Raw genomic sequence first — 10,129 nt, 5'->3', positions numbered from 1 at the left:
TTTCAAATCAAATATTTCTCAAGCTAAAGCGTGAAAACTTTCTAAATAGTAAATATTAAATATAATATATATTTAAGTTTTACTTTAAAAATGGGTAGCTCAGTCAAATTTACAGTAAAAGTAGTGTTGTTGTTTTTTTACAGCATATAAAAAAATGGATTAAATGGAATGGAATGGAGAAACAATATCACTGTCTTTAGCAGTAAAACATTTTTTTAACCGTAATATCTTGTTGTTTTAATGTTTTTTTTTGTTTGTTCATTAATGTCTTAGTGTCTTACTGTATATGGGAAAAAACAGTACCAAAGTTGATTTTACGGTAAAAAAAAACTCAGTCGGCGGAATTTAACCGTAAAATCTACAGTCAATTATACAGTCTACAATTCAATTGATCATTTGTTTTGAAAATCATAAGTCAAGCAGATATTTAAGTACAGTATTTATCTTCATTTTAACAAACAAACATTTTTGGAATACATGATAATATAATATTTTTATTTTGGTAATATTGAATTTTAAAAGATATGCAATTGCATGCAGTACATAATTTTTATTGTCAAAAGGGAAAGAACAAATATAATTAGTAAGAGAACATTAAGCATTTTTATTAACACATATTATTTCCAGGCTTTCGCGGGCCACATAAGAAAATGTGGCGGGCCAGATTTGGCCTCCCGAGCCTTGAGTTTGACACCTGTGTTCTAAACCAGTGGTCCCCAACCACCGGGCCGCGGCCCGGTACCGGTCCGTGGACTGATTGGTACCGGGCCGCGGCCGCACAAGATATTAAAAAAAAAATAAAAAAAAAAATTGTTTTTTTAAAATTAAATCAACATAAAAAACACAATATATACATTATATATCAATATAAATCAATACAGTCTGCAGGGATACAGTCCGTAAGCGCACATGATTGTATTTATTTATGACCAAAAAAAAAACAAAAAAAAAAAAATTGTTTATTTTTTTTATTTTTATTTTTTTTACTAACCCCCCCCCCCCCCCCCCCCCACACACACACACACACACACCCCACACACACCCCCACCGGTCCGTGGGACACATTTTCAAGCGTTGACCGGTCCGCAAGTACAAAAAGGTTGGGGACCACTGTTCTACACGGTTGGGCTCTCATCTAGTTGCCAATACTGCTGTAGTATTGATATTTTAGGTCAATTTTGCCATTTTTATGCATTAGAAAAGGTTACAGTGGTTCATTGCTAAAAACAACAACAACTGAACAACAAATAAAACAAATCTGCTATGTAGGAAACCTGCAATCGTCAAAGCGTGATGAGGCCATGTGACTGTACCACACATAAAATTAAACTATCTGTTAGGGTTGTACGGTATACCGGTATTAGTATAGTACCGCGATACTAATGAATCATATTCGGTACTATACCGTCTCTAAAAAGTACCGGTCCCGTAGCTCACCGGCGTCAAAATGTAAACAAACACCATTGGTGGATCTACACCTAACATCCACAGTAATGATACCAAGTACAATAGCGTATCTAGTCTATATACTACTATGATTACTTCGATATTTTATGGCATCACAACATCTTCTTTCATTTAAAAACAATTTATATTATCTTTATAAAGTCAGGAAATATGTCCCTGGACACATGAGGACTTTGAATATGACCAATGTATGATCCTGTAACTACTTGGTATCGGATTGATACCCAAATTTGTGGTATCATCCAAAACTAATGCAAAGTATCAAACAACAGAAGAATAAGTGATTATTACATTTTAACAGAAGTGTAGATAGAACATGTTTAAAGAGAAAGTAAGCAGATATTAACAGTAAATGAACACGTAGATTAATAATTCATTTTTTACCGCTTGTCCTTAATAATGTTGACATAATAATAGATGTATAAATGACACAATATGTTACTGCATATGTCAGCAGACTAATTAGGAGCCTTTGTTTGTTTACTTACTATTAAAAGTAGGGATGTCCGATAATGGCTTTTTGCCGATATCCGATATGCCGATATTGTCCAACTCTTTAATTACCGATACCGATATCAACCGATACCGATATCAACCGATACCGATATCAACCGATATATACAGTCGTGGAATTAACACATTATTATGCCTAATTTGGACAACCAGGTATGGTGAAGATAAGGTACTTTTTTAAAAATTAATAAAATAAGATAAATAAATCAAAAACATTTTCTTGAATAAAAAAGAAAGTAAAACAATATAAAAACAGTTACATAGAAACTAGTAATGAATGAAAATTTGTAAAATTAACTGTTAAAGCTTAGTACTATTAGTGGAGCAGCAGCACGCACAATCATGTGTGCTTACGGACTGTATCCCTTGCAGACTGTATTGATATATATTGATATATAATGTAGGAAGCAGAATATTAATAACAGAAAGAAACAACCCTTTTGTGTGAATGAGTGTAAATGGGGTGGGTTGGTGCACTAATTGTAAGTGTATTTTGTGTTTTTATGTGGATTTAATAAAAAAAACTAAAATAAAAAAAATAAAAAACGATACTGATAATAAAAAAAACGATACCGATCATTTCCGATATTACATTTTAACGCATTTATCGGCCGATAATATCGGCAGACCGATATTATCGGACATCTCTAATTAAAAGACAAGTTGTCTTGTGTGTTCACTATTTTATTTAAGGACAAACTTGCAATAAGAAACATATGTTCAATGTACCCTAAGGTTTTTGTTCAAATAAAGCCAATAATGCACATTTTTGTGGTCCCCTTTATTTACAAAAAGTACCGAAAAGTATCAAAATAAGTTTGGTACCGGCACCAAAATATTGGTATCGGCACAACACTACAATCTGTACCTAAAAGCAGGTCGTCAGCCATTTTTCCCCCCACTTTCAACGCGACCTCGCAAGCTCTGAATGGAGTATTTCCTATTTCCCAGCGGCCTTGAATGCAGCATCTTTTTAACAGACCTCTAACAACACTTGCAGAGTGTCAATTCCGTATTGATTCTAATCAACTCTCCCAAATAATAATAATCATCATCATATTTGCAAGAGGATGATTGCATTATTCCATGTATATAAAACCATCGCCCGTGGATGAGATGGGCGCCGTTTCAAGTGTCTCTCATTGAGTTGGGAGCGGCGTCCTCCTCCTCCTCCTCCTCCTCCTCCTCCTCCTGCTGCTGCTTCTTCTTCATCTGCTGGCGTGCTAATGGAGGTTGTGATCAGCCGCCCACTCCACAAGGCCTTTTTAGTCCGGTAATGACAGCCTTGTGAGACGCTCGCTCCTTCATCCTCCTCCGTAAGGAAGCTCTCCTGCCATTACGGCGTTGTCCACCTGCTTCTTCTTACCCATTAGTCCTGTTAGATGCTCCTGCACTTACATTTTGTACAAAAATCTTTATTTCCATGCCACTAAACCTGTTGGTGAGAAACGTTTCAACCAGCCTCACTTTCCCGAGACCGAGGACTGACTCACACATTGGAGCGGGGGGGGGAGGGGGAGGGGGGGGGGATGACGCACCTGAATAATGGCGAGTCCACGTCTCATATTCCTTTGTGTGGCGGGGCCTCAAGGCGCCGCGTGGAGATGCTATCAAAGTGGAGCACAAAGGAAGCACCTCGGAACAAAAAGGGAGCGCTCGCTTCGTCAGACTGCCGCGTTTCTACCTGGGATAATTCATCTTCCAGTCCCACGTTCCCTCTGGGGTTCTCCCAGGAGTTTGGAAAACTGTCCTCCCTCATTTAGAACCCACGTATATTTACTCACGCATGAAAGCCAAGACGATATACGATACAAATGACATTTAACGTAATTAGGGGTGTAGCGGTACGTGTATTTGCAGAGCTGGGTAGAGTAGCCAGAAATTGTACTCAAGTAAGAGTACTGTTACTTTAGAGATGTATTACTCAAGTAAAAGTAAGGAGTAGTCACCCAAATATTTACTCGAGTAAAAGTAAAAAGTCTGTTGTGAAAAAACTACTCAAGTACTGAGTAACTGATGAGTAACCTGTTTGTTTAATGATGACGGCAACAAATAATGCACACAAACATAAAAATAGCAAAGAACAAATTCAGAGCCATGAATATCTCTTAAGCAACTAAAACAATAATATATATTATATAATAATACATTAACATAAAAAAAATAAGGCAAATTGAGCCACAATAACTTAACAGCACCATAGGCTCAGTAGGCAGATATTACAAAGGAAAATAACAAGTTAGCCTTTACGCAAGCCATGAACTGATAGGTGTGGGCTGCACCTGGGAACACACTGTGCACTTCTGATTGGTGTTTCTATGCATGCGTGTGTGTGTGTGTGTGTGTGTGTGTGTGTGTGTGTGTGTGTGTGTGTGTGTGTGTGTGTGTGTGTGTGTGTGTGTGTGTGTGTGTGTGTGTGTGTGTGTGTGTGTGTGTGTGTGTGTCTATGAGGCTGCAGTGCGTTAATAAATGTCCCCACACGATGTACATTTGACAGTGTTTCATAGCAGGGAAGCTAACATCAGCCTACGGTGACAGCCAAAATATCTACTAACACTACTTACCGCCATGTGCTTCCTCAAATTTGATGTTGAGTTCATGTAAGCTTAAGCTTGTTAATCATGTAACCGCCTGGCTCTGTTTGATTGGTGAAACGGAGTCAAACGTCACCAGTAGGGATGATGTTTGATAAGAAATTATCGAGTTCGAGCCTATTATCGAATCCTCTTATCGAACCGATTCCTTATCGATTCTCTTATCGAGTCCAGATAGGTTGTTGTATATGGAAAAAAAACACACAATATTTGTTTTAACAAAAGCTCACTTTTATTATATAAGAAAAAAATAAAATCTAATAAATAAATAAAATATTGAATGTTACCCCCCTAAAAAAATAAAATAAAAAAAATAAATATTGACTGTTGTTACCCAAGGTATATTAAGTGGGATTTTTCAGAAAAACAAATATATACAGTAACACAAAAACAACCTGTCTCTGTGATCACTATAGGTGTATAAATAATAATATAGTGTTAAATAAAATCAGTCCCTTGGGCACAAAACTGAAAATAATACAGCTCTCCAAAAAGTGCACTTCTGCTGCTATTTGACATAACTGTTTGTTATGATGCTTTGACATTTTTGCACTTTATTTCTTTATTGAAAGAAAATTCTATGAAGAGAAAAGTTGTGTGCAAATGTGGTTACAATGCTAAAAAATGAAAAGTTAAAGCTAAAAAAAGAAATACACTTTATTGAGTTAAAATCTTTCTTTATAGGGGGAAAAATGTTATGAGCTAGGGAATATAACAACTGCACTACCCAGCATGCAACGGGAGTGACGAGCATGCGCGGTAGCCCCGAAAAGTGTTGTTGCATGTCGCCACCCGGCAGCTAAGAATGAGTTTATGAGCACGCTGTGAAAGTAAACGTCAAAAACTCAGCCAACACGCCTCGTCTGCATTATTTATAATTAGACAGACAACACATCTACAGTGTGATTTTGTTTTGTTTACAAGGAAAGAAAAACAAAAGTTCAAAAAGGGAGATGTGTTGTATATATATGTATGTGCTGCGGTTGCTTTAAGAACGTTGCGCCAGCTGCCGTAAAGGAGGTGCGTTGCTAGCCTGGTTGCTATGTTTCCGGTTGGTCGTAAAAGTGTTCGTCATGTGTTTTACCCTGCTAAAATCTCTCAGTAAAGTTATTCATTGGATTATACCTTTTGTTTTGAACTTTATTACACCTCGGAGCGCTTTTTCCGGTCCATTTTTTTCCTGCTTTCCCTATCTGCGCCTAACGACTGAGCTACGTGACGCCATTTCTTGTGATGTCTCACGGAGCATTTCTGGTCAGGACGGGATTCGTTCCCAGGGATTCGAATAAAGAAGCAACTCTTTTTCTTTACTATAGTGGTCTCGATAACGGGTACCGGTTCTCAAAAAGGGATTCGAGTCGAAGGACTCTGTTCTTTTCTTATCGAACAACCGGGAAAACCGGTTTCGAGTATCATCCCTAGTCACCAGTGACTGCATCTGATTGGTGAAACGGAGTCAAACGTCACCAGTGACTGCATCTGATCGGTGAAACGGAATCAAACGTCACCAGTGACTGCATTTGATCGGTGAAACGGAGTCAAACGTCACCAGTGACTGCAGCTGATTGGTGAAACGGAGTCAAACGTCACCAGTGACTGCATTTGATTGGTGAAACGGAGTCAAACGTCACCAGTGACTGCATCTGATTGGTGAAACGGAGTCAAACGTCACCAGTGACTGCATCTGATTGGTGAAACGGAGTCAAACGTCACCAGTGACTGCATTTGATTGGTGAAACGGACTCAAACGTCACCAGAGACTGCATCTGATTGGTGAAACGGAGTCAAACGTCACCAGTGACTGCATTTGATTGGTGAAACGGAGTCAAACGTCACCAGTGACTGCAGCTGATTGGTGAAACGGAGTCAAACGTCACCAGTGACTGCATTTGATTGGTGAAACAGAGTCAAACGTCACCAGTGACTGCATTTGATTGGTGAAACGGAGTCAAACGTCACCAGAGACTGCATCTGATTGGTGAAACGGAGTCAAACGTCACCAGTGACTGCATTTGATTGGTGAAACGGAGTCAAACGTCACCAGTGACTGCAGCTGATTGGTGAAACGGAGTCAAACGTCACCAGTGACTGCATTTGATTGGTGAAACGGAGTCAAACGTCACCAGTGACTGCATCTGATTGGTGAAACGGAGTCAAACGTCACCAGTGACTGCATCTGATTGGTGAAACGGAGTCAAACGTCACCAGTGACTGCATTTGATTGGTGAAACGGAGTCAAACGTCACCAGTGACTGCATTTGATTGGTGAAACGGAGTCAAACGTCACCAGAGACTGCATTTGATTGGTGAAACGCTGACATTGTGTGAAAGAAAGCGCGCACTTTGACTCTGTTCTGTACAAAACGCAGAGACCTCGATAATGACTTGCAACACAACAACTTCCTGCTGCCCACCAATAGGAAGCTCCTAGGGCTGTTTTCCGTTGGTGGTGAGTGAACAAGCCTAAACAATGCTCGTGTAGGAGAATCACCTCAGCGAGGTGTTGGTGTCGACACCTACTGTCGCTCCCATCAGCATATGGAGAGCCTCGTAAAAATGTAAATTCACAACCTCACACAAGTATAGCACCTTCTCATAAGACACCGCCAGTGTCAAGTGTGTGTGTGTTTTGCGGTGTCAGAGCCTAACAGATGGTTTTGCGTGAACCTGTTTAAGTGGTGTTGATGGCAAATGTGCCGATACCGTTGCGTACGTGCCCTCGTCAACTGCGGCGGTCTGTCATCCACCATGACACGCTCATACGTGATCTCACAATACTGTCCTTGTCTTGTTTGCGCCTTTGAACCTTGCAGAAACAGAACCTTTTAGCAGAGGTGGGTAGAGTAGACAGAAATTGTACTCAAGTAAGAGTACTCTTACTTTAGAGATTTATTACTCAAGTAAAAGTAAGGAGTAGTCACCCAAATATTTACTTGAGTAAAAGTAAAAAGTATGTTGTGAAAAAACGACTCAAGTACTGAGTAACTGATGAGTAACCTGTTCGTTTAATGATGACGGCAACAAATAATGCACAAAAACATGAAAATAACAATGAGCAAATTCAGAGCCATGAATATCTCTTAAGCAACTAAAACAATAATATATATTAAATAATAATACATTAACATAACAAAAATTAAGGCAAATTGAGCCACAATAACTTAACAGCACCATAGGCTCAGTAGGCAGATATTACAAAGGAAAATAACAAGTTAGTCTCTACGTAAACCATAAACTGATAGGTGTGGGCTGCACCTGGGAACACACTGATTGGTGTTTCTATGCATGCGTGCGTGTGTGTTCGACTGTGCGTGTGTGTGTGTTTGTGTGTGTGTGTTTGTGTCTGTCTATGAGGCTGCAGTGCGTTAATAAATGTCCCCACACGATGTACATTTGACAGTGATTCATAGCAGGGAAGCTAACATCAGCCTACGGTGACAGCCAAAATATCTACTAACGTTACTTACCGCCATGTGCTTCCTCAAATTTGACGTTGAGTTCATGTAAGCTTAAGCTTGTTGTTGTTTTTCCGCTGAAACATTATGTTTCAGCGGCATTCACGTGAACATATACTATACATATAATACAATAAAGTCCCATATAAAATTATGTTTTTAGCAATACTTTAATTTTGCCTTTGAAAGTAACACTCCAATGTCCATTAGTGGAGCTGTACACATATGTATAGTACATGTTCCGAAAAGAAAAAAAGCATAAAAAACCAGCAGAATTAGAGATATTACAAGTCAAAGTGATGAAGCTTAGTGTTACGCTCATGACTTGGTGTAACTAAACATTACCCTATAAGATGAAGGCAATTGCATTTTATTGATATTTGAAATGTATTCAATGTTTGTAAATGCAGGGCTTCCCACACATTCATTTATTTGTGGCGGCCCGCCACGAAAGAATTACGTCCGCCACAAATTAAAAAAAATAAATAAATAAAAAAAAAATAATAATAATAATAATAATAGTAATAATAATAATGATAATAATAATTTATTTTTTTTTCTTTCTTTTTTGTCCTGTCCAGCTTCTCAGGCAAATCATATAGTTGATGTAGATGCCCATATCTGCTGTTCAGATTTACTTTACAAAAGAGAAGTGTAGGATACTTCTCTTGTTGCCTTATTTGTATTTGACTTTATTAAATGTATTTATATTAGAAACACAACATGTGTATATAACAAAGGGTGCAAAGTCTGCAGGCAGTAGGAAACACATGGTTAAGTGTAGGGAGTAAAACTGATGGCAGTCTAAAGTTCAAGATTTTTGGAGCTCTTTGTTCAGTGGATCAGATGTTTGATGAAGCTCTGTGTCTATCTACCACCACTACTGTTTTCTGTTTATTTGTTACTGACTGTGGCAGGACACCTCTGCCTCTGTTTCACTTTATGTTGCTGGTAAATAATATGGTTGTAGTAGTAGGCTAAAGTTAAATTATTTAGTATGCACTAATTAAAGGGGCAGAGCTTTGACACATTTTAGCTTATATATTTTTTGTAAGAACCACAATTAATAAATATATTTCAGTGAATAACTTATTGTTTAAATCTGTATATAAATATGTACATAAAGTGTTGTAATTATATTGTAAAATGGATGGATGGATGGACGTTTAAAACAAAACTGTTATTATTAATTAGTAAGTATACATTTTTTGAGCCTTTTTAGAGAAAATCAAATCATTGTAGTAAATTATGCAAATTGCTCGATGATGTCATGGTGACCACGCCCGTAGCCACGCCCATAGTCACGCCCCCACCGCCACAGGTATCTTGGCAGTTTATGGGAAACACTGAAATTAATATATAAATATACTAAATGTAAAAAAGGGAATACATATTCAAAATAAGATCATTAAATGAAATCTAGTTTGGTTACGCCATCATGAGCGCAACACAAGGTTGTAAAAGTTTCAACTACAATTCTAAATAAGATGTCAAAAGCAAACTGAAATCAAATACACACAGCTTAAAGATTGACCAGTACCTATTTAAATTTAGTAATACATAAATATGATGATTTATCAAAATATAAAAGAAATATACCTGAACAGAACGCTCATGATGGTTACACCAAAAAGTAACGCTATGAATCGCGTTTTTCCAAGTTTTTGGGCCATTTTTATGCTATTTCCAAGCATCTCCTTTTTACTATCGCTGATTTTAAATGGTCAAACTAATGCATATTATATATGCATGCCCTAGTAAACAAAAAAAAAATCATATTTATTTTGATTGTTACATTTTGAAGTACATTTGTGCAGGTGGCTGCGAATGTACCAACACCAGAGCTGTACACTATAATAAAGCCGACAGTTGACTTTGGAATATTTAGGAGCGAGCAAATTTCACGACTGGATTTGTTGCGCAGGTGGCATCCTATGACAGTTCCACGCTGGAAATCACTGACAGCGGCCCATTCTTTCACAAATGTTTGTAGAAACAGTCTCCATGCCTAAGTGCTTGATTTCATACGCCTGTGGCCGGGCCAAGTGATTAGGACACCTGATTCTGATCATTTGGATGGGTGGCCAAATACTTTTGGCA

At 38.0% G+C, this 10,129-nt stretch overlaps 1 pseudogene; it reads left to right on the top strand.

The window, feature by feature from the left end:
• Positions 1–10,129, top strand: part of LOC133659246 (fibroblast growth factor 14-like) — a 65,850-nt pseudogene that overhangs the window by 22,624 nt on the left and 33,097 nt on the right.

This window comes from Entelurus aequoreus, linkage group LG10 (genome assembly GCF_033978785.1).
Source record: "Entelurus aequoreus isolate RoL-2023_Sb linkage group LG10, RoL_Eaeq_v1.1, whole genome shotgun sequence".
NCBI classification, from domain to species: domain Eukaryota; kingdom Metazoa; phylum Chordata; class Actinopteri; order Syngnathiformes; family Syngnathidae; genus Entelurus; species Entelurus aequoreus.
Note: the sequence above shows the minus strand (reverse complement) of the source record. Positions and strands in the feature narration are given on the sequence as shown.